Below are 24,345 nucleotides of genomic sequence, written 5' to 3'. Positions count from 1 at the left end.
TCTACTCATTGATGTGGGTGACATTACAACCTGCTACACTTGGGGAACAAAGGTTCCTCAAGATGGCTTGCAAAACCACTTCATGAGAAAGAAGTGTGTGTGTGTGAGAGAGAGAGACATAGCTGCCTGCTGCCACCAAGACTTCCCTCATACTTTGAGAAGTCTTCGTCTCTACCAGTATCAACACAGCAGCTTGAAACCAATTTCTCCAGGTCAGTTCCGCTACCAGTTCCGTACCAGATTTGATACTAGGAATAAACCAACTATGATGAGAATTCAGTTTCCCTTCTATAAATAGTAGTTTACAACTTTTGTAATACAATTTTCAGAACACTAATATTTTCTTCATATATTCAATAGGGGGATAATATGGAATTGAAGGATAATAATTGTGTGGCTCCATAAAATGTTCTGATTGCTGAAACTTTTGTGATGAGGATTACATTTTCTGAAATAATAATAAGACTTGGAAATATAACAACACTGTAGTGGGCTAGATCAAATATTTTATTTCTTGGGATTGAAAGTGACTGAAACTTTTTTTTTAATTTCAACAAAATGTTTTAATTGTTCTGTAAAACTCTCTCTAAATGGTTCACATTTGGAGGATTTTAGGTGAAGGTTTGATTCATGATCGTACCCTTACTATCCTAACACACAATCAGCAAACACGGTGTGAAAATTCAATTATTAGTGTCCCTGAAACAAAACAATATGAGGAAGATTAATGTCATGCTGCCTTGATCCACTGGTAGTCTTCTTCCTTCCGGCACTGGTTCAGCTCAAGCAAAGAACACACTTTCCTACAATCTGATGCATTGCCTTTTTAACTAGAGATTGCAAAATTTGAACTTGGAATCTTCTGTGTAGAAGGCAAGTGTATTCCACCAGTGAGCAGCTGGCACTTCCTCCAAATAGAATAGAATATAATAGAATACTTTATTGACCAAGTGTGATTGGACACACAAGGAATTTGTCTTGGTGTAAATACTCTCAGTATACATAAAAGATACATTCATTAAGAAACAAGAAGCATAACGTACAACACTTAATGATAGTCATAGGGAACAATCAGCAATCAAATCATACTAGGAAACAGTCAATGTAAATTGTAAGGATACAAGCAACAAAGTTACAGTCCTACAATCACAAGTGGGAGGGGATGGGTGATAAGGAGTGATGAGAAGGTTAATAGTAATAGTAGTGCTGATTTTGTAATAGTTGAACAGTGTTGAGGGAATTATTTGTTTAGCAGAGTGATGGCTTTCGGGAATTGCTGATCCCAACCACCATATTTTAAATGAAAAATCCCAATTCTTCCTTCAAATAAACCCAAGTTGCTGCTTGTTTGGAAGAGGTTCTGCACTGTGCAGACTCCTTTTGCAAGTTCAGTTCTCACCCTCAGCCATGGGGGTGCGAAGAAGGTATGAGCAGGGGTGGGCTGCTGGGGGTTTGCATGGTTTTGGGAGACCCCTAGCTAAGATTCTGTGCAATTCAGAGAACCCCAAATCCCGTTCCTGGCTGGCCCCACGTGGCCCATTTTGCATGCAGGTAAGTGCAAGGCATGCATGGAGGCTCGGGGAGGATGAAAAACAGGCCTCCTGGAAGTTCAGGAAGGCCAGAAATGGGTCTGTTTCTGGCTTCCAGAGAGCCTCCAGAGCTTGGGAAGGCTGTTTTCATCCTCCTGGAGACTCGAGGAAAGCTTCCAGAGCCCGGGGAGGGCAAAAACTCCCCCCACCAACTAGGTGCAGAAGGTCTAGGCCACACTGACCATGGCCACACCCACCCAGCAACCGGGCAGAGAACCCTTTGCTAAAATTTTTGAAGCCCACCCCTGGGTGGGTATGTAGACTGTGGTGGAATGCAGCCCGGATATCCCAGGAGGGAGGGGCTGCATCCCAGAAGAGCAAGAGACAGCAAAGTTTAAGAACATTTGGTTGGGAGGAAGAGGGTCAAAACAGCTCCTCTCTAGGAGTCCTCAGAGTATATTGACTTTGTTATTTTTCTTTATTAAGGTTTTGTTTTATTATATAAAATACAAAGAAGAGAAGAAAAAATAGGAAATTAAGGGAAGGAAAGGAGCGGTGAAAGGGGTGTGTGAGATACAAGGGGAAAGAAAATAAAAGGCATTGACTTTCAACTCCTCTTAGCACAGTACCAGGTAAAAACACTCTAACCTCAACTTTTTGCTTTTACATATTAATATATAACTAGCCATTTCTATAATGACAAATCTTTCTGATCAACAAAACCAAAGTCAAAGTTTCATTTTTTTCATCACAAGCACAAGATCCAGAAGTGATATTCCAATGAAAACGTATTTTCCTCTTTGAATAAAATAATCAGTTTAACCATTCCTGCTTTATTTAGTCATCAGAGTATATCTTTAAGGTTTTTTAACACGCGCACACAGCACGTGAAGCGCGCATGTGCACACAAAATGTAGTCTCCGAATCAGTAGTAACCGGTTGAATCCCACCCCTGCTGTTAACTGTATATTCACAGACATTTAATAGGCAGAAAAGGAGAAAACGCAGCCCATCATAGTTTGAATTAGTCCTTCTTTTGTTGTGGTTTTCTCTGATTGCTGCCCAGAATCCTTTCTTCAAACTTAGCTCTTCAGTTTAAAAAGACAGTAGTGAGGGGAATATTTGCTTCTCTTCTGACATCCCTTCTGTCCTGGCTTGCCAGATAACCTGGTGCTGCTGTGTTTGCTTTATGTTAGGCTGTAATACAAATAACACTCATTGTTCACGAGATGCCCCTCAGCCAAGCGATTCATCTTCCTTAGTTCCTTGGGGCACTTCAGCTGAGGCGCATCTTGGGAGGAGGTAGCAAGTGTCAGTTTATATGTCAATCTAAGAACAAAACTCAAGAAGATTAGCAGCTGGAAAAAATAAAACTAGCCTGATTTTAGCACAGAATCATGTTGATTTAATTCCATTGATTTTTAAAATATTGGCATTCACATTGGTAGGACTGAATTGAATAATTTGGCATCTTGAAAGGTGAATGCTTAGAACCTTGCAGTATAATGTAGGGCTTTTAATTTCACTTTTCATGGCAGTTATTTGAAACTTGTAAAAGTACAGCCTTTTCACATTTAGAAATGTACTGTATATTCTGTAAGGTATTCTGAGTGTTATGCAAAAAAAAGAAAGTGTCTTCTAAGAGTTTATAAAATTGCACTGGTCCCCAATGAGGGAAGACATTTTTTTTTAATCTCTTGAATGAATATTGAATTAAGCACTTCTTAAAAACCCATAATATTTGCCCCAGGGAGCAGGCTCGAATCTTGCTACGCTCTCCCTAGCTTATATTAGCTAATTTTGGTTCTCTCGTACTCTTTCCCAAACACAACTAACGCCACAGAAATTTATTTCACAATTGATCAACAAATATAGAATCTTTTACTGCTTTGTTGACCTGCTTCTGTAATCGCCTGTTATAACGGTGATTACTTATATGTGTGAAATATGGTTGGAAGTAAACATTAACTTTCCAGAGATGAGGAGGAGGATGCTAGAAGTAGAATAAAGAAAGAGAACAATAGTAATAACAACAAAAAACCAGGCATTAATTTCTATGATTTTTTTCCTTTCCCCAAATCTCATGTTTTTGGGCAGGGAGTGTCAAACTCACGCGACGTATCGGGACTTTTTTCCTCATTGCAAAACCAGGCATAGGCGTGGCCAGCACATGACACATCTGGCCTGCAGGCTGGGAGTTTGACAGCCCTGTTTTAGGGAATAAAGCTGTGATCACAAGTGAAGTCAGGGTGTCAATTATTGTATATCAAAATGGCACTAAAACTCCAGAGTAAGGTTTTGTGAACTGCCTCAAGACTGCCTGTTGCCTGAGGTGGAAGGCAAGCAATTTTACATACAAACTGAGACTGAGATACTTCAGCCCAGCCACTCCACCTATCTGCAGGGCAGGTAGCTAAAGGGTATCTATTGGAATCCTATTCAGTCTCTCAACCTTGGTCTTCAATGTCTGATCATCCACAGTCTGAAGTGACTGAGGTGATGAAGAGGAAAAGAGGGTCATGTGAATTTAGGATTTAGAATGAATGGCAATGAGGTAGGAACAAACAGTGGCTAAAGAAAGAGAGACTCATCTCCATTTGGGGAATCCTTTACAAAATAATAATATAATCATCAAAGGAGGTGAAATTGAAGATTGGTTAATATTTGGCAAAACCTACCTGATAATGAAAGATCCAGCAAAAGAGGGAGTACCAGACAACTACATACAATTTACCTGCTTATCGACAACTTTCAAATTACTAATTGGTGTGGTATCTAATGCAGTCCAACATAATCTCATTGAAAACATGCTTTTTCCAGCTGAATAGAAAAGAAGCTACTCAAATGGTTCCTAATTGACAAGATGATTTTGGAAAACTCAAGTGAAAGAAGACCAAGTTGAATGTAGCTTGCATTCATTACAAGAAGGCATTGCTGTGACCCCACATTCAGTGATTTTGAAGAAAATAAATCTTAGCTATCAAACAAAAAAAAATGCTAATAAACAGTCACATTTGCTTTATAAGGGATGATCTGCAGTTTCATGGAAAATCAGAAATTTAAATTTAGTCATTGATTTAAATTATTTAAAAATTAAAATTAAAAACAAAACATAATAGTTTGCAATACTTTATGTATATTAAATAACAGTGTGTGACTACAGTAGGGGTGTGTGTGTGTATTATACTATACTATATAGTATAAAAATTATACAATATAAATACGTAACTTGTTATATGAGGAAAAAAAAGTTATACGGTAAAGAAGGTCTATGGAGATTCTCATTCATCCAAGTCATGATTATCCCAAAGGTGCTTTTCAAGAGGCAACTGGTCTTCTTAATAGCAGAAGCTTCTTGCATGAGAAGTGAAATGTCTTCAAAGAAAAACCAGAAAGTCCAGTTGCTTCTTGAAAAAAATGCCTTTAGGAAATGAAAAAGAAAAAAAAACATGTATCAAACTATCTAGTGAACAAATGATAGAGGGGGAAAAAGCCTAAGAAAAACACTATAAACTGTACTCCATCATTGGAAACATTTTAAGAAGTGTTTGGACAGTGATTTGTCTGAAATTTGTCTGAGCAGGGGATTAAACTAGAAAACCTCCAAGGTCTCTTCCAATTCTCTTATTCTGTCAAGTCAACTATGAATAGATTTCAGGCTCAATCCTATCAAGAGCTCTGTTGATTTAACAAACAAGCCCCCTCATTCCCCACATGTTCAACTGATCTAGAGTTATTCTTTTATTGTATCATGAGATCATTACATCATCATATAATCCTGGGAGATGGATTAGAGAATGGATCAGCCTTAACATATTTTGGCACTTATTGCACTTCAATGCTGAATTCTGTCATGCTTGTTGGTGCCCAAATTAGTCATTGTAAAGCAGCTCCCTTTTACAGGAGGCTTATGAAACACTCTGGAAATAACTTAGAGAAGCTGCCTTGAATCCCACAAGAGTATGAACCTAGCACCCATATGCACTTTGGTAAAGCAGCTGAATTTTTCCTTGAATTGGGTAATAAATAATTACTATTCTAATTATTATAATGGCAAGCTAATTATATTACTTAAAGAATACTTCCCTATGCATTTATTGTTAAGTTGTGAAATCAGTCAGAATAGCTTCTGCATAAAAATGCTTGGAGATAGTCAAAGCCTCATTGAAATTACACGATGCAACCACTTTTCTGAAGCTAAGCAGATCTGGATTGGATACAAGTGTACATAAAATAAAATATGTTCCTGTCATCAAGTTTACTGTACCCATCTATGCCTAAACAAACGAAGAAAAGGAAATATTTACATCTCATTTAGGTTTTTCATACATAAATGATTTATGATTCCAAAATCATTGGAATCATTTATGATTCCAAAATAATTTTCATTGGGATTGGTGGAAATAACTTCTCTCTGAAGTATTCTTTGTGCAACTATGAATTTAAAAATGCTGAACGTAGCGGTGACTATTTTAAAGCCTCGATGGACGATGGGAGTGAGTTTTTATGCTGTATCAACTGGTGACTGGAATTAAGAACTTCATCGTTCGATCATCTGTGGAGAAAGGATAAAGAGAATAAAAGCCCCCCAAAACAGAACATCTATTATTTTACTTATCTCTAGTTCTGGAATTTACACTTCATCATATACTTTAGTTTAGGTACTAAACTAAAATATTGATAATCTTCTTGTTGACTAGACAAAAATATTATTTGAACTACTGAAGAAAACATATTATTAATGTTGAAGCAGAGAACACTTGCCTGGATCTATTGAGAAACAAATTAGGATGACATCCAATGCCTCAGTATTTAGGAGTCTCCAGACATTTTCAAAACAATAGTCCTTGCATAAAGTTCAACTAAAGAAATTTATCTGAATAAAAAAGAGAAAGAGAATGGTAAGAATGAAACAGCTTAAATAATTATGGGTATTATAGTTATGGCAATAAACATGTCCTTGGAATATCCAAAAGATCAGTTTAGGGACAGATTGTTATGAACAAAATATATCTATAGCGATTGCTAGGAGTCAATACTGACTTGATGGCCCATAATCAATTGAATGTGGTCTAAGAACTGGCAACAGTTCTTAAGTGAAGTAGTCACTAAAATGAAATTGTGACTATGCTTATGCTCTTATTTCAGCTTTCCTTTGTTTTACAGACCCGTGAAGGTCATACATGCATGTTCTGTCCCATCCCAGGCCACAAAGTGAGAGACTACAATGCCACAGTAAACCAGCTGGAAAAACACCTGGACTGAAGAGCCAAATTCACTCCGGCAGTAAATTGTCGTTGGCAGCTCTCCCAAGAAACTCTCCGCCAGACCAGATAGCAAAAACACCTCTGAAGTTTATTTCATTCCTTCATTAGCAGTTCTCCCAGAATAATATATTCACAAGATGACCAGATAACAGGATCACGAGATAACAGACTTAGCAGAATGACTCTCACAGTAACAACAGAAAGAGCCAAAATTCATTCCGACAGTAAATTATCGTTAGCAGTTCTCCCAGAGACTGTCGGCCAGACCAGATAGCAAAATACCTTTGAAGTTCTCTTCTACACAAGCAAATAACGTCTCTTCCAAAAACTCACAGTTTAACAGAATGTTAAGACGACAAGTATGACAGTCATAACAGGTTCCCAGTTTTCACAGTTTGTAACAGAGTTGGTAACAGTTTGTAACAAATTAAACAGTTTGTAACAGTTTGACCCGGACAAAGCTTGTGGGCTGACACACTTCCTTTATGTCCTGGGGTGTGTCCGCTTCCCCAGTAAACCCTGATTGAAACCTCCCCACAACTCCGGTTAGTTTTACTAATTAATCCTGAAGGTCCGGGAGCAAGACAAGAACTCTGAGATTTAAAGCAAACAGTTTCAAAAACTCCCGTAGTCACATCATGTCCTGAGGATGAGTTAGCTTCCTGAATAAAACCTGATTGAAACATCCCACAGCTCTGATAAAGTTTTCTTAATTAATCCTGAAGGTCCGGGAGCAAGATAAGAACTCTGAGATTTACAGCAACCAGTTTCAAAAACTCCCGTAGTCACAACACATGCAAGGTTCTAGAATTGCTGAACCAGTGGTGGTATTCAATTTTTTTTTACTGCCAGTTCTGTGGGCGTGGCTTGGTGGGTGTGGCTTGGTGGGAATGGCTTGGCGGGCATGGCAGGCGAAGGATACTGCAATATCTCCATTCCCTTCCCACTCTACGGGAAAGGTACTGTAAAATCCCCATTCCCTCCCCACCCCACTAATCTGCTTTCCAGCTCCGTTCTCCTGTGCAGAATAACAAAAGAAGACCCAGTCCATCAGCTGGGACTCTGATCAGATGGAACTTGGGAGGCAGAGAATAGATAGGGGAGAGGCCAACCAGAGGTGGTATTTGCTGGTTTCCTGAACCACTCAAAATTTCTGCTACCAGTTCTTGAGAACTGGTCAGAACTGGCTGAATACCACCTCTGTGCTGAACGAATAGCTCTACCTGAGCAGCTGCAGGGAAAGGAGGCTGTCACCAGTCTTTGTAAATGAGGAGTCTGAGCTGTCACCCTCTCTCAGCGCAAAGGCTCACTGTGCACAGAGGAGAGCAGAGCAAAGGTGCTCTCCAACTCCTTGTCAGAAAGGAACTCGCCCTTCCAAACCATCAGCAATGGGGCTGGTTCTGTTTAAGAAGATCAGCAAGCTCATGCCTCTCCCTTCTCAGCAACAGTTTGTACTTGGACTCCTGACTTGAACCCCGATTGCCTTCTTTGACCCTAGAACTGGACCAGCTGACCTACAGCATTTCTACAATGTTTGGACCCTTGGATTTTGCTTGGTCACTCTTGTGCCTGGCCATGCTTAATAGATATCTGGGGACTTGTTTTCTCTACTGTGTGTACATGTGTGGTTGTACTCATATTTCCTGTAATGTATGAATGACTTTGGGGGAAAGTGGGCGGGGGTGGGGAGAGAGATTCTGCTTAGGAAATGATCAGACAAGAGAAACAGAAGCTCCCAATTGTTTAACAGTCAGAGAAAGAAACTCAGAAAGGACCCATCATAATAGATCAAACAGTTAAAAGTGGAGGCACGAAATCTGTGCTTTCAGTCTTGCAAGATTCTGTTAACATAGTCTTATAATAAAGTAGAATTAGTTCATCTTGTCATTTTTCCTGTCTGTTTTACCTGGGAGGGCTGAAATTTCCTTTGCTGCTTGTTTAATTGCTTCAAAAAAAAAAAAAAAACAGTAAAAGTTTGCAACCATCTCTCTGGATGTTTGTGTGTATGTAAGAAAGAACTCAAGAATATTAAAAACCAACCAAGAATTAAAAGCACAGGGAATAAATCTAGACTGGTGGCTATATCTCCAGTTGCATTCGCGATACAAAAAAGATTTAGAGGAATATAGATTTGAATTGGACGCAACTCAATTAGACAAATTATTGTTTGGACCAGAAGAGAAATTACTATTAAAAAAATACAATTATTTATTAAACTTCGACTTAGAAGAGGAGGTAGTAAAAGGGCCAATGTTAGCTTGGGCCAAAAATTTCAGACACAATATTGAGTTAGAAGATTGGGAAAAAATGTGGAACAAAAATTATACTTTAACAAAATCCGACGTATACAAAGAAAATCAATACAAGATGTTTTACCATTGGCATTTAGCCCCAACAAGGCGTGCAAAGATATATCCCAATATAAATCCTAACTGTTGGAAATGCAAATAAGCACAAGATACTTTTTTCCATGTCTGGTGGCTATGCCTGGAAATTAAAAAATATTAGATTAAAATACAAAAATGGCTAAACGAAATCACTCGAATAGAGTTGACGTCTGAATTGTTTCTCCTGGGGATCATTAAGGGTAAATACCCCAAAAAGATTAAATATTTGACTATACATATTATTATGGCAGCAAGAATTGCACTAGCACAAGCTTGGAAAATGTCTAACATACCATCAGATTGTTTAATAATCCGAAAATTTTTCGAATGCACAAAAATGGATAGACTCACCATAGAACCAGGAGTGGGATTCTACCGGTTCTGTCTGGCTCTGTAGAACTGGTAGCTCTGAAGAGCAGCATAGAATCGGTTCTATGTCTGCTGCTGTTTTGTCCCATCCGTCCGCCCGGGCTCTTACCTGACCTTTATTTCCTGCTGTTTCAACCTCAGCTGCTTTGCGTGGCACAGCTGCGGTTGAAAAAGCAGGAAAAAAGGGCTTTTTCAACCTCTGAGCACCCATGCGCAGCGCTGCTCAGCTGTCCAGGAAGCAAGCTAACGACAATTCACACATGTGCGCAAATCGTAAATCACCGAACCAGTAGTCACACTGGTCAGATCCCACCCCTGCATAGAACTGAATAACAAGGAAGACTCGGAGTATTATGCAACTTGGAACAATTGGTATCAATGGATAGAGAGTAGAAATATGAAAAGTATAGGTTAAAAATAAGTTTAAATTTTCTTTTCTTTTCTCTTGTGTTGTATATGTATATGATTAATGAGAACCTGTTGAAATGGATGAACATTTGGAATTTATGAATATAGCCAAGATTTGTTTTTGTACTGTCAGAGGACGATGGTAAATTGTACCAGATTGACTCAACAACTGCAGTGGTTCATTTAACACGTGTGGCAAGAAAAGTTGTAAAATGGGGCAAAACTCACTTAATAACTGCCTTGCTTAACAACACAAATTTTGGGCTCAGTTGAAGTCTTAAGTTGAGGACTACTTGTAAACAACAAATTCCTCTACTGTAGATAACCTACATAACCTAGATAACCTTTAGTGAAGTATTTTGGTGCCTCTATTTCAAGGGTTTTAGCTAAAAGTGACATCGTCTTGTGAAATGTGGTAGTTAGAATGATATTGGCAACAGGATACAATCCAGGCAGGAATCCAAAAATATTTGAGAAGTTTGGCATTGTGCAGGATTGCCTCAAGCATTCTGGCTAATAGCAGTTTTAGAAGACATTCATGTATTGCTGTCTTTCATTGCCAATTTAAACATTGCAATTCTACTCTCTTGTTATCCCATTTTTGTCCTCTTCACTCCTTATCTGTCATTGGGAGAGTTGCGTGGTTTGAACTTTGCCTTCCATATCAAAGAACAGCCACTGTTCTTTGGAAGGTGATATTATTTAATGCTAATTGCAATGTGCTTTATAATTGTTTCTGATGCACACTGCCAAAAGTCAGGGTAGACCCGTAACTCAATTAGGTGGACTAATGGGTGCAATTTACCTTTAGTCAGTACAAAATTGAGAAACCAGTCTATCTAGATACTTTTTTTCACTAATGTATTATTTCACTGATGTATTACTTCCTTCCAGCTGACAGCTTGGAGATCAGAATGGACCAGAGTAAATAATATTAATAATTTAAAATGACGCAAGTGAAGTCTGAGGAAAGGCTTTGGGTAGGCCTTCTACTTTTGAATCTGTCAAATGCCCTATACATCTGATCATTAAGAATGTAACTGAACTTGGGAGGAAAAAAAACCCTGGACAGCTAGGAGCATTTCAAATGTAATGCATGTGGCCAGCTTTTCTCTCTCAAATGCTTCTGGGCCTTCTTAGAAAGCCAAGATGGTGGGTGGCTGAAGCCAAGTCTTCACTTTGAGGGAATCTCAGCTGCCTGGAAAATAGACAGGGGAAGAAAAAGGAGACCTGGGGGAGCAAATGGAGACATTTGACAGTCACCTGGATGTGAGTGCTGAAAATACCAGGCGGCGAACATGAGCTATCACTTTCCTTTCTAAGCCACATCTTCTCTTCTTCTAATAGAGTTTTCTGATCTAGCACTGTTTTTAAAAAATGTAGTCTGGGCTGTGTAAATCATTCAACGCATTCAGGCAAGCTCTGTGCATTATTTTCCCACAGGTTACTCTGAAAGAAATTTCAAACATCAAAGATGAAAGAGATGTTCGCCTGTCTCCCATAAATATTGCAGTCTCTACTTTGGCTCTGCTCTTTCTGCATATGAAAGAAATGCCTGCCGTCTCCTTTCTTGTTTTCTTTTTTAACTCAGATGGTACAGGGGAAGCCCCAAATAATAATGTCTGATCAAAATGTACTACCTTTTTTTATGTTTCTCTGCATCTTCAAGATGTGGGTGAATCCCAGGGAGTAAAATATTTATTGAACATTGAATGTAGAATATACATACTGTGAACCTTATTTTCTCATTTCACTTCAGAGGAAAAATAATTTTTCAAAAAATAATTATGAGAACTAATTGTCAATTATATCAAAGGCAATAAACTTACATTCCACTCAAATTCAGCATTCTACTGGCTGGTCTCCACTTTTCATGGAAGATGGGAGTTTTGACTTTTCTACGTCATTAATATATTATGTATGTTTAATACTATTAGTTCTCTTATATTTATTATGTTTATTGTTACACTTTTTAATATAATTATTTTAGATCTTTCCATTTTTAAATATATATAAGATATAAGCAAATGGAGTAAACCTATAGAGCATGTTTACCCACTTGTTTGAACATAAAATGGCTTAATGGCAGATAGGTCCTGCTAGTGTTCAGGCCTGTACTTTCTGGGTATTTCTTGGCATCATTACAGTTTCCAAATCATTCATCCATGATTCTTTTGTAATTAATCACTTCATTCAATCCCATAACATATACAATTTGTTGCTAGACATCATAGTCGCTGGAAACCATGGCTGCATTTCTGCACATGCTATAGTTAGACAAAATGCTTAGACATTAACAAATTACAGGCAGGTGTTTTGGAAACTATGCCTTTCTTGCTCAGGATAAGAATCAGCAAGAAACTGAGACCAACAATGAGAGAGAAAGAGAGAGAAAGAGAAGGAGGGAGGGAGGGGGAGAGAGAGAGAGGTGATGAAGAGCTTATGCTCATGGTTGACATTTTTAAGATAATTAATTTGTGAATTTCTTTGACTCTCCCTACTTGGAGGGCGGGGAAGCAAGATTTAATTGAATAATATTTATAGCTAAGAACAATAAAAGCACAAAAAGTCAGTAACATCCACATTAATTCCATCTTGCATGTTTGTTATATTTTTCTTGGACCTTCCTTCAGTGTAATGGACAGTAAGGAGCCTTTTCAGTAGTAGCAGCTGGCATATGGAATATTCTTTTCAGAAACATTGGTATCTTTTCAATGTCAGCCAATTATGAGTTAATTTTTTTTAATATACTGTTTTTGGATTTTTTAAAAAAATAATCTTCCTTGGGTTGCTAATGCTGAAAAAGGTGGAAGGAAAGAGAAGATGACCACCAGCAGCAACATGGATGGGCTCCCAGTAGCAGTGAGTGCAATATTGCAAAACTATGTTAGGGATACATCATCATGGAGATTACCTATCTGTGTGGTTACTAAGAGTTGACACCGATCTGGTAGCACTTAATCAATCCATCAAGACTAGCTCATTCTATCTGTTTGTGCTATAATTTAGCCCCTTGGTTTATAAGCAATATTACTAAGGAATTAGTTTTAGTATATGCTGAACCTACTAATTCAGTGCTATCTGATCATACTATCAGCTTTCGCTTGAGAGCAATAAATATTACATTTCAGCTCAAAAACCTCCCAAACCAAACCTCCCTAAACCCTTATTAACTGTCATTGAAGGGTCAGGAATGAAACATGTAAATATGCTTTTTAAACAAGGTACTATGCAAAGAAATTACCCCTCTAAGAAGTGAAAAAAGCTATAAAGAAAAAGTATAGCCTACTGTACACTGTTACTAAATAATTCATTAATTTCACACTGTCCAAATGCTGCACTATTCTGCAGGGGATGGCTAGCTTTCTTTCCCAACCCTTATGTCTCTAGATTGTCAGATGTAACAGTTGGAAAGTAACAGAAGCAGAATAAAAAGTGAAATAACAACAGTAGTGCTCTTAAATAATGTATAAATGATCACACACATAATCTTAACAGTCTTAATGGGCTAACGAGCAATCATTAAGTGGCAGAGATGAAAAGAAAAAAAATCATTAATTCTGAAAACATCCTTTAAATATTTTTCTCCCTGACATGAGTTTTAAATGCATGCCTAATCTTATGTTGCTGCATGGGCAAATGAGAAAATGTAATATGTAATATATGTAGATAGTTTGATAGATAGATTATAGATTTATTCATCATCATCCTTATTATTTCCAGATGTTTCATTCATATATAAATGAATATCATCCTTAGATGATGATGAATAAAAGCTTGACCAAGAATTACTGCACTGTATTCACTGCTTATTCTCTACAAGATCTATTAAACTTCATTCTCAGTATAAGAATTGTTCTTCAGCACCCCGATCTTTTTCTTTGTCTTTGTTTTAGAACTTCATTTATGCTGATGGCAATACGTGTTAGAATCTCAAAACCAGCTAGATGAAAAAAAAGAGTTAGAAACAAACAGAAGTCTGGAAAGTTTTTTTTTAATTTAGGAAATGTAAAGCTCATCTTAAAGGATTTCTTAATAATATTTACCTGTTTATTAATCAAACTTGTACATTATTATTTATTAAATTTGTTTGCCACCCATCTTGCCACAACATGACTCTTATATGCCATAAGTTCTCTTCTTTGCTAAAGTTATACTTCAGATACATATTGGTCCATACAAAGTTTACAACTATAGTGGGGATTGGGAATTAGGGTTAGAGTTATAGTTACGGTGCAATCAAGTCTTCAATCCATTGAGTGAAAGGAGTTGTACCTGTTCCCAATGCTGCAATATTACTTTTTTGGCCAAAATAAGGACATGGGGAATCCATTAATGTTGTTTGGCTGTCAAATTCCAAGTATTAGGTACATATACAAGAGAATACTATCCTATGAAAAGTTTAGCTTTTGTCACACAATTATATTAATAAAAACCAATACTTTCTCCTAAAATTTAATAAGTGTAGTACATCATAAAACGCTATGTTTTAACCAAGAATTATCTGTATTACATCTCCAACAAAGTGCTTTTTCTGATAATCCTTTTCTATACAAACATAATGAAGTCCAGTAAATTCTAAATATTATGTTTGTTGTATAAGTCATAATTCGGGGTCCATTGACAATCTTGCTATAGAAGTTAAGACACTCTCTCATTGTTTAGGCAACATAGGAATCTCTAAATTTTATTCCACTCATTTCTTAGCATCTACATATCAAATTGATATATTGATAACAGTATCTATAAAATTAGTAGGATGTTTTTAGTTTTAAAGAGTTTAACAAGTTGTTCTAGTATTTCAGGTGTCTCAGAAGCTGCAAATGCTGCATATACTATTAATGTTAATAGTATATGTTCTAATGCTAAGTATATAATGCAAATAGTATTAATGCTAAAAATGTTGTAACTATAAATATTGTCATTGGGCTATATTTGAAACATGTCATTTATTTCTTAATACGGCATATATTAAAAATGTTCTTCTTAACGTATACTTTTAAATAGGCAACTATTTCTAATTTCATTTGATATAGATAGAAGATTTTGTTAAAAGGTTTACCATCTGAATTAGAAGGAATACATGTTTTCAGCTATAAATCTAGAATAATATTAGTCATTTTTATCAGATGTGAATTTTTATCATAATATGATTTCTATAAAGTCCTTCCTTAAATCAATCAGATGGACTTTTTTCCCCTTACTCTTATGATTTAAGAATCATTAAGCAAAAAATAACAGGTTTTAATGCTCAGTTCCAAATGATATAAATTGTGAGAAGAGTTTTGGCCATGAGTGAGAACATTAATATTCGTTCAAGGGGAAAAACATCAAACATGAATACTTAGCTCAATCAGGCCACTAGAAATTGACTTAGAAGCAATGCATTTCAAGCCCATGTACTCTTTATGATGGAAAAACGTTGAAGTGCAACAGAAATCTCAGTCCATTTCTTGGGAAAGGAGAGAAGAGAGGATAAAGATACAAAACAACAATGGCTGTTCATCTCATTCACAGAGCAAAAAACCAAAGTTTGTTCTAGATCTCAAAGCAGAAAGAAAGTCAGGGAAGGGAAGGCTTTCAAGAGAGTCATTAGTAGTTAGATCAAGAAGAGACACAAATGATTTGGTTATAAAAGTTCTTAGAAGAGATACCAGTACATTTGTAGATGGGTTTATATACTTATATACATTGAATTTTTCCTCTGGATTTCTCAGAAGAAAGACTTTTCCTGGATATGAGAAAGATCAATACCCTAATCATATCCCATACCCTTGAGACCAATTTGTGTTCTTGGATAATTAAACGTGCTAGCTATTAAACTGGTGATCACTTTCCTGGAAGAGAAAGGAAGAAAAGTAGAGCAGCAGTAGAATTGGCCAGTGAAAGACCATGGCAGCCTGATTTCAGGAATGAATACTTTTGTTGCCAGAGAATCTCAATCCAGATGGGATTCTCCTAAAATGGTTAGATTTATGCTTTCCCAAGGCTAGACCTGAATCCTGATCTGGGATCCTTTGTAGCTATTTCACCACAAGCATCTCAGTAAGTTTCTGTCAGATGAGAGACTCATACTCAAATCTCCTGGAGCCCACACATTACCCATGTGATGCTACCCTCACTTTGGGTCACATTTGTTATTCATTTGATCTTTTTTTTTTTTACTACCACAGAAATATTTCAGATACAGGTGGTAGTCCTCAAGCGTATGACCACAACTGTGCCCAAAATTTATGTTGCTAAGTGAGAAATTTGTTAAGTGGGTTTTGCCCCCATTTTATGACTTTTCTTGCCATAGTTGTTAAATGGATAATTGCAATTGTTAAGTTAGAAACACAGAATCTGGCTTCCCTATTGACTTGGCTTGTCAGAAGGTAGCAAAAGGAGATCACATGACCCCAGGACACTGCAACAGTCATAAATGTGAGTCAGTGGTCAAGCATCTGAATGTAAATCACATGACCATAGGGATGATGCAACGGTCATATGTTTTTCAGCGCCATTGTAACTTTGAGCGGTCACCAAGCCAACTGTTGTAAGTCAAGGACTACCTGAATAAAACTGCTTTAAGGATGGAAAGAAATTTCCTTGGTAGCTTTGCTAGATGTGAAGCAATGAAAGCAGAATGTGGCAAAGCCCATCCTTCTTTTCCAGAGGCCTGATGTGGACTTGTCACCATTCAATCTATTTCCAGCTATAGAACTGACAGGCAGGCTGCATAAATGTTAGACTATGGAGAAAAATATATATCAACTCCCCACTTTCTACTTCTATTGCTGTACCTTTTCCTCCCAGAAATATCCTTGCAATACATCTAACAGAAAGTCCCTCTATGCTTGAAAAAGACTAATGTAGTTATCTCATATACCGCTGTGATACCAGACAAATATTTGGAGTGAGAGTTCTTCTCCTATCACTTCTCATCTTCTTATGACACCAAAGGTGCGTCTATTGATTTCCTCCCCACATTTGTGTTCCTGATTCATTATTAATGGGATCATTTTTCCATCCTTGGAGCATGAAGGCAAATTTCATGTAAAAATCAATTGAGTGAATGCTCCCGATGGCAGGTTTGATTTTCTTTGCTTTCATCTCCAGTGTGTTGTCCTCAGGAGACATAGGTCAAGATATTAGGAAACAACACAGAACAGAGCAGGAAAAAAAATCAATTGTTAGTGGCTTCTACAAAGCACCCTCTTTTGCTTAGATGTGTTCCATGGACTTCTTTTATTTTCCAACTCTCACAGTTAGGTCAAAGTTTATTTTCATATGAGAGATCCTTTCCTGGAACACTTATAGGTGGTCACACTAGATAATTGGATTTTCCAGTTCTTGCATCATTTGTCCAAATACATATTGTTGCCATACATAGTAAGGGCAATAAGTTTAGTAATTCTAGAAAACATTTGTTCCAGCTCACTCTAAAGGAGGAATTTATGGAGAAATAAGTCATTATGGAGGAATAAGTCCTATTGATATCACTTACTATGCAATCTTACACAAGTCTACTCAGAAAATTCTGTTTAAGTTAACTAGGGTTTGTTCTCAGGTAAACTTAGGACTGTGGGCTTTCTCACGCTTACAAATACAGTTAGAAATTCTACTGCAAATTTGAATATTAGCAAGTGAAAATTTGATCATGGTTGATGAAAATTTTGGCAAAACTATTTTGAAAAAGTACCGATTTGGGGCTTCCCTGCAAACGTCTTGTCAATATTAACTGTAGGGCTACAAAGTGCCTTGCATTCAAATATCAAAAAGGTGATTCAAAACATATGGGGATGTTCACAAAGTATACTTGTCTATAAAGAGTATACTCTTTACACTTTTTCCTACATTTTTTTCCTGGACTCATGCTGCTGTGTTGCAGGTACAGTGCAATCTTGGGGGGAAAGGGTTGGGTTTAATAAGTTATAAACAGATTTGTTATACTTTAATCTTTTTTATGCTTAGTTCTGAAGTGATGCTCAACCCTGTTAAGTTATTAAACACTGAATGAACAGAAAGCCTGTGGAACTTATAAGAATTGTAAACATCATGTCAAGGCTTGGAATGTAAAAAGGTTCTTTGGAGTATCCAGGTAAAACTGATCCAACATCAAATGTCTCATATAAACATCACGTTTCATTGAAAAACCCCATGGAACAACAGACAATAAGGGAAAACATGGTTTTAGATGAAAAGTAGTTTGAAGTCTACTAGTAATCTAAGAAGTAGCAGTCCCCATATATTGGATACTCTATGAGTATACTTTATGAGTATCCAAAACATTTGAGTTAAAAATAGATATAACTGCCCTGTAAGTCATTTAATTAAAAAAAAACTATACTGTGTGCCGTCTGGGAGCAAGAGGCTGAGGATGTCAAAAACAAGTGAACAAGTTAAACTATAATAAAGGAAACAAAATGATGAAAAGGGAATATTACATAGTTTTCAAGTCTAGGAGTGGATTCCAGCAGGAATACAGTTTGGTTCAGAGCTGGTAGCAGGAAATCCACTCGTCACCAGATAGGGTGAGATTACAGTGGAGGGCATTTGGCACATTAGCAAGGTATTCTAGAGAAAAAAATCCAGTTTCCTAACCTTTTTTTTTTTTTTTTTTTACAAAGGAATAAGTTGAGAATGGGTCTTCCACACATCCCCGCTCTGATGCCACACACAGTTCATCCTCTCCACAGATTCCCTTGGATTGAAGCAAACAACACTGCAGGGAGCAAGATGCCATTGTTATAGTTGCAATAACATGTTCATCCAATTTCTTGATGATCCGAATCATTCAATTAATGTAGATATTAAGAAAGCATGGGAGATAATGACTTTTTGCTATTGCCAAACATCATTGGCCAAGTAAGTCACTGTCTCCTGTTTGCAGGACTTCCCCTCTTATAGCACAAAATGCCTCATCAATAATCAGGCAACACAGCCTAGCCCTAGAACATCATCATGGACAATATAGTCAGATAAGACTGATGACTAGAAGAACCAATAGAGTTACTCTGTTTCACTTCTGAACATAGGTTGTCTGCCCAACTGAGAAGTATTTTTTAATATTAATTTCAGTTAATATAGCATAGGGTATCAGCCATCAAGACTGCCAAATTACCTTTTATCATGTAAGTGACTGAATTCTTCATTCAAATAAAATATAACCGGCCAGCAAACTGATGCCTGCTATTGATGCAAATTGATGCATCAGTTTATACTGATGTCAACTATTAGGAGAATCATTGAGCAGTATTTTTTAAACCAACCAATCATTGGAAAATATTTGACAGCCCTTACCCCAAACATTTCTACAGAGAACATTTATTCATCTCTGCTTTTCCTTTTACAAAGTTGTATAGAATTTACTCATAATCCGAACTTTGGCATATTATGCATTTTTCAAGCATATGAGACTTGGGGAAATCACCATATACTGCCATCAAGGAAAGGAGATGTAGAGCCAAGTGTAGCAGAAGAGGAGGGGAATACATTACATGAGATTATTGTTTTGTCAGTCAATCCTGAATCTTCTCAAACATTGAAGTTCTCCTTGAGAAGTAATGGCTCTGTTAATTGGAATGCCTTTCTCCAATTTAAGAGGCCAAATTTTCAACATGTTTGTTACCTCCTTTCCTCTATTTAACTACCCAACAAAATTAAATAGTACAATGTAATTGTGCTGGACATTACATTCACAATACAGTCACATACCAGAAAGTAAATTGATGAAGTGACTTCCTCCTAAATGATCCATAACTATCTAGAATATTCCTTTAACCTTAGCTTCCCTCCCTCTTTGTCCCTCCCTCCCTCTCTCTCCCTCTCTCTCTCTCAATTGTGACCACCATCCTAGAATGCACCTGGAATCTATATGAGGCAAAAAATGTTTTTGTCAAGGGTGATGATAATGATGATGTTAGAAGCTGATGCTTCATTTTGCACCAAACCTTTTGTTTATTTAAAGAATGTAAGTGAAATGGTTAAAAAATATAAGTTTATAGGAAGGAACCTTGGCAAATGGGGAAAAATCCTTTAATGCTTAAAGGGCCTCCATTTCACACTTAAATTTAATGACACTACTCAGCACTGTTTCTTTTCGAGACAGTTCATCTGCCTCACTGCAGTTGGGAAGAGAGCCTCCACTTCCAGGTTGTTTCTAATTATATCATCACGCTCTAGCTAGGAGCTTTAATTTTCTCATCTGAGTTTGCAAGTCTTGAAAAATTCACTAGCATGCCAGCTTAGTGTAATTCTTGCTTGGTCTCTGTGACAGAAGAAGGTAGAAGAAAAGGGATATCTTCTTCTACTGCATGATTGAGTCTATGGAATATAATATTTAATGTGAACATCCAGAACCTATTTTATTTCAAAACAGAGCTATCAACATTAAAATATCCTCCTGAAGAAACAACAATTTTAACAACCACAACAACAAAAAAGCTGCATGGCTCATTCATCAGGCCCAGGATCAAGGTGAATGAGCCAAAAGCATACCTATGCAAAGATAAATGGAGATAGGCATTTATCTTACAAGTTGAGAACAAAAATATGGAATTCTGTAACTTTTTTAGGAACTCTGCCTACAAGTCCTAAGAGCTTATTGTTGGTTACAAACTGGTGAAAATTTGTGATAAATAAAAGAGCTAAGATTACATTGGATTGCCACAGATTCCTTTGCTACACTTTCATTATCAGCAATAAAAGACAAGTAGAAACAAGAGGAAAACCTTGTCATGCCAATGATTCAAAAGTTGTGAGAGGACATCTCTCCTGTTAAACGTTTTAAAGTTCAAAAAGAACAGTTCCAATGCTGGGAAGGTATGTGGAATGAATAGAAAAACATGACTTTGCATCTGTACATTCTTTCCTCCCTCCCTCCCTCCCTCCCTTCCTTCCTATCTTCCTTCCTTCTTTCTCATTTACAAACAAGAGTTTCAATTACATTGGTTCAACTAACTGATCGACGAAGTTCTATAATCTTCATGGCGTTTCCTGTTAGTAGTGCACTGTTAGCAGCTTTGAACAGTTTCCTCATTTTGCTCCTTTAAATGTCAGGATGAATTATTTCTCAGCAACAACCCCCTTCTTTAACCCCTCCCAAATCAATTAAAATACAACTCAGAGATTAATTTGCAGGAACTGGGGGAGGAACAGAAATCGGCAAGGCTTTTCATATTGGCCCAAGACACTCATTTTGAATATCTTGATGCCGGAGGCGATTTCGAAATGTGCAGGAATACATTTTGTCTATAGTCTCGTGGGAGGGTGTAGCCTTTGAGAGGCTGCTCTTTGCCTTCTTCCGCGGCTGCCCAAAGCAACTGATTCAGGAGGAGCGGAAAAGGCAAGAGGAAGCGCGCGCCTTCACAGCGGCCATTTACTTAGGAAGCGGCGCGATTTGGGCTTTTACAAACATCCGTACTTAACCTTTCCATCCAGCCGTCTGCTACGCCCGATCCCCTGCCTATTGACTCAGTCAGAAGTCAATCCCCGCGAGTCCAACCTCGCTATCCTTCCACGTCTGTTTTTTTTTTCCTACCAGCTAAACTTTCTCCAAGTTTCTCGTTCTTCGCAGCTAGACCCTTTTTCCCGCTGCCGTGCACTCGGTCTCGAATTCTTCTGCAGAAGAACCGGCGACCATCCCGAACGGATCGCACGATCTGTTCCTTCTCTCGACAGCAGACCAGATCGGGCCGGCGTCTGGCAGAGGCAGAAGGACAAGGCTGGAAAGCGCAGGGAGCGGACCGAGGCCACGTGGCCGCTAACAAGGAGCGGGCAAAGTTTTAGAGGAGGAAAAGCAGAAAAAACGGACTCCTAGAAGACACGTATGCACGCATTCGTGGTTACGCTCGAGATGGAGTGGGCGCCCTCAGAGAATGATCCCCTTTTGCTTCCCAGCGCTTCTGAAACGCAGGGAACCAATCTGGCTCTGATCTTGAGCGAGATACAAAAATTATCTCCATGCCCGGAATGTCTCCATCTCCGCCCTGGAGAAAGAAAAACTGCAGAGCCGAGCCGAACAAGAGAAACCACAGTCAATTTCAGATCACTTTCAAGAGGCTTCCAAAGGCTTCCCAAATGCCCACATTGACTTAGGGTTTAGCTTTCTCCGAGGTCTTCAGTCTCCAAACTGAAGTTACCATCTTCTTCTTCTCTTTCACTTCCTTCAAATGGCATTTCTGTTTCACGGAAACGCGTGGGATTTGGCAATTAGAATCCCATCGGCTCAAGGTTGACTCAGCCTTCCATCCTTCCGAGGTCGGTAAAATGAGGACATAGGTTGTTGGGGGCAATATGGTGACTCTGTAAACTGCTTAGTAAGGGCTGTAAAGCACTGTGAAGCGGTATATAAATCTAAGTGCTATTGCTATTTATCCAAACTGTTCACAGAAGGCCGGTGGGTGGATAGGACTACAGCTCGGTCTGGACCAGAGCTCGGCCTATTCCCAAGGAAGAAACAAGACAAACATGGGGTTTCTTAATATCTTCACAAGACTGCCAAGGTCTTCTCTCTCTGACCGACACCAAAATGACACCTTCCCTGTCTGCCTTCCACACTCCACCAAAAGAACATATTTTAAAATTAATATTAAAGTAAAAAATGTAAATAGTGAGAATCTACTGTGCCCCCATACTTTCTAAATAATGAAGAAGGAAGGAAGGAAATTCTGAAGAGTTTAGTCCAAATTTACCAGTTCTGTGTTGATTACAACAGCCATAACTTCCAGCTAACATAACACATCAGATGGAAGAATGTCATATTAAACTTTTTTTTAATGGGGGAGGACAAATTATTTCTCTCTTCAATAAACATCTATCTGCACAAAACGGGCAGTGTGGTCTACACACATTAAACATTAAGTAAGGTAATAGAAACAGATTATATTTTAACTTAATTTTCTTCTTTTTCTTTTCTCAATTACCATCATTATTGTTACATATTTTTTCCTTTGGTTCTGAAAGTTCAGTTTTCAAAAGGACAGACAACCAGAAAAGTAATATTCCTGTTTAATTCATTTAGGTGCAGACAAACTATATCTGCAAAAGTTTTGTTTCCTCTTCTTCTAGCTAGTGGGCTGCTAACTTTAACAATACATAGTGTTTCTCGGCATTAGGAGAATGAATGGAAAATAATGGAATGAAAATGGAATGAGCTACTAAATGTCCAACAGAAAATGGAATGAGTTAATAATGTCCAATGGCTAATTATAAGTAAAAGATGAGAATTTTCTCATTTTAAAAGTTTTATTTATGTTCATAAATCCATTTTGAAATGATAGGTCCTGGAATAGAGTCTGAAAATTAAATAAATATAACACAGTCACGTTCTATTAAAAATATTAGGGGATTTCCCAGGATTGTTTTAGTAACTGTCGGGAACTGTCCAGGTCCTGAAAGTCGGAAAGCTTGTGTTGGAAAGTTGGAGAGAAAAAGAATTTCAAATGTATGCTTATGTAAGAGTGTGAGAAAAAATCCCAATCCAGGATCACAAGAACATCACAAGAACAAGAGAGAAAGAGGAACGCAAAAGGAGAGAATGAACAAAGGCAAGATTTTTCCAAGTTCTCTTAAAACAAAAGATTATTCTGTATATTTTTTTCAGGCTTTGAGAAATATCTCCTACTTGAGAAAATTAGTACATTTTCCTTATTAACTGCAAACTAAAAGAAAATAAATACTCTATACTATAGGTCTAATTTAATAGTGAGGAATAGCAGAAATAGTTACACTTTATAGAAATAGTGTATATAAAGAAAAAACAAAACAAATGTTCATAATAAAATATAATAGATTTCATTAACCAGGATTATGGTAGAGAAAATCATTAAAAAAAAAAAACCTTACCTGGATTTATTGTTAAAGATCTGGAACAATTATCCACCCTCCACTGCAAAGAGCTTTTCTTCAAATCCTAGTGCAGAGTAGAAGCAGGATGCTGGCAGACTTGCTTTGTGTCCTTTTTATACCATGTTACCCAATTAATATTGCATCAACCTTATTTTAAAATTTCAGAACCCACAATATAATGTAATGACACAGGGGCATTTATTATTAAAGGATATTTGATTGGGGAGAATCAATGGGGCTCTTTGAGAAAATAAAGTGAAACAAGAACATTTGAGAAAGATTAGTGCTTAAGACCTTCATGAACAAAACATAATTACTTGATAAAGCCAGATTTTTTAAAAAAACTAGATAGAGTTGAGTTGGAATTTTATTCCCTGCTATTTGCTAAATGCAAAGGCGAGGTATTAGATCATTGGGCCCTGATCATTAATTTTTAATTGTTTAAGGTACTTCTGGGATTCATAAGCAAAAGCCCCCTTTTGCTTTTAAACAGAATTCCAAATGAGCTTTTGAATGCTTTATTTTTTCTTCCTTCAATGAACTATCACAAAACAA

The 24,345-nt window shown here is 37.4% G+C and overlaps 1 long non-coding RNA gene across 3 annotated transcripts; it reads right to left on the bottom strand.

The window, feature by feature from the left end:
- Positions 1-2,455: 2,455 nt before the first annotated feature.
- Positions 2,456-24,106, bottom strand: LOC148132114 (uncharacterized). Of its 3 annotated transcripts, XR_015747604.1 has the most exons (5): positions 23,788-24,106; positions 6,294-6,405; positions 5,987-6,084; positions 3,462-3,522; positions 2,456-2,858 (listed from the first exon to the last, which is right to left on the bottom strand). It is a non-coding gene; the product is annotated as an uncharacterized LOC148132114 (long non-coding RNA). The 3 variants fall into 3 exon arrangements; XR_015747605.1 differs by lacking the exon at positions 3,462-3,522 and having other exon boundaries at positions 23,788-24,103; XR_015747603.1 differs by lacking the exon at positions 2,456-2,858 and having other exon boundaries at positions 3,362-3,522; positions 23,788-24,105.
- Between the last annotated feature and the right edge of the window lie 239 nt (positions 24,107-24,345).

Source organism: Notechis scutatus, chromosome 2 (assembly GCF_049901735.1).
Source record: "Notechis scutatus isolate UNSWTSFEM ecotype Mainland chromosome 2, rNotScu1.2, whole genome shotgun sequence".
Taxonomy (NCBI): Eukaryota; Metazoa; Chordata; class Lepidosauria; order Squamata; family Elapidae; genus Notechis; species Notechis scutatus.
Note: the sequence above shows the minus strand (reverse complement) of the source record. Positions and strands in the feature narration are given on the sequence as shown.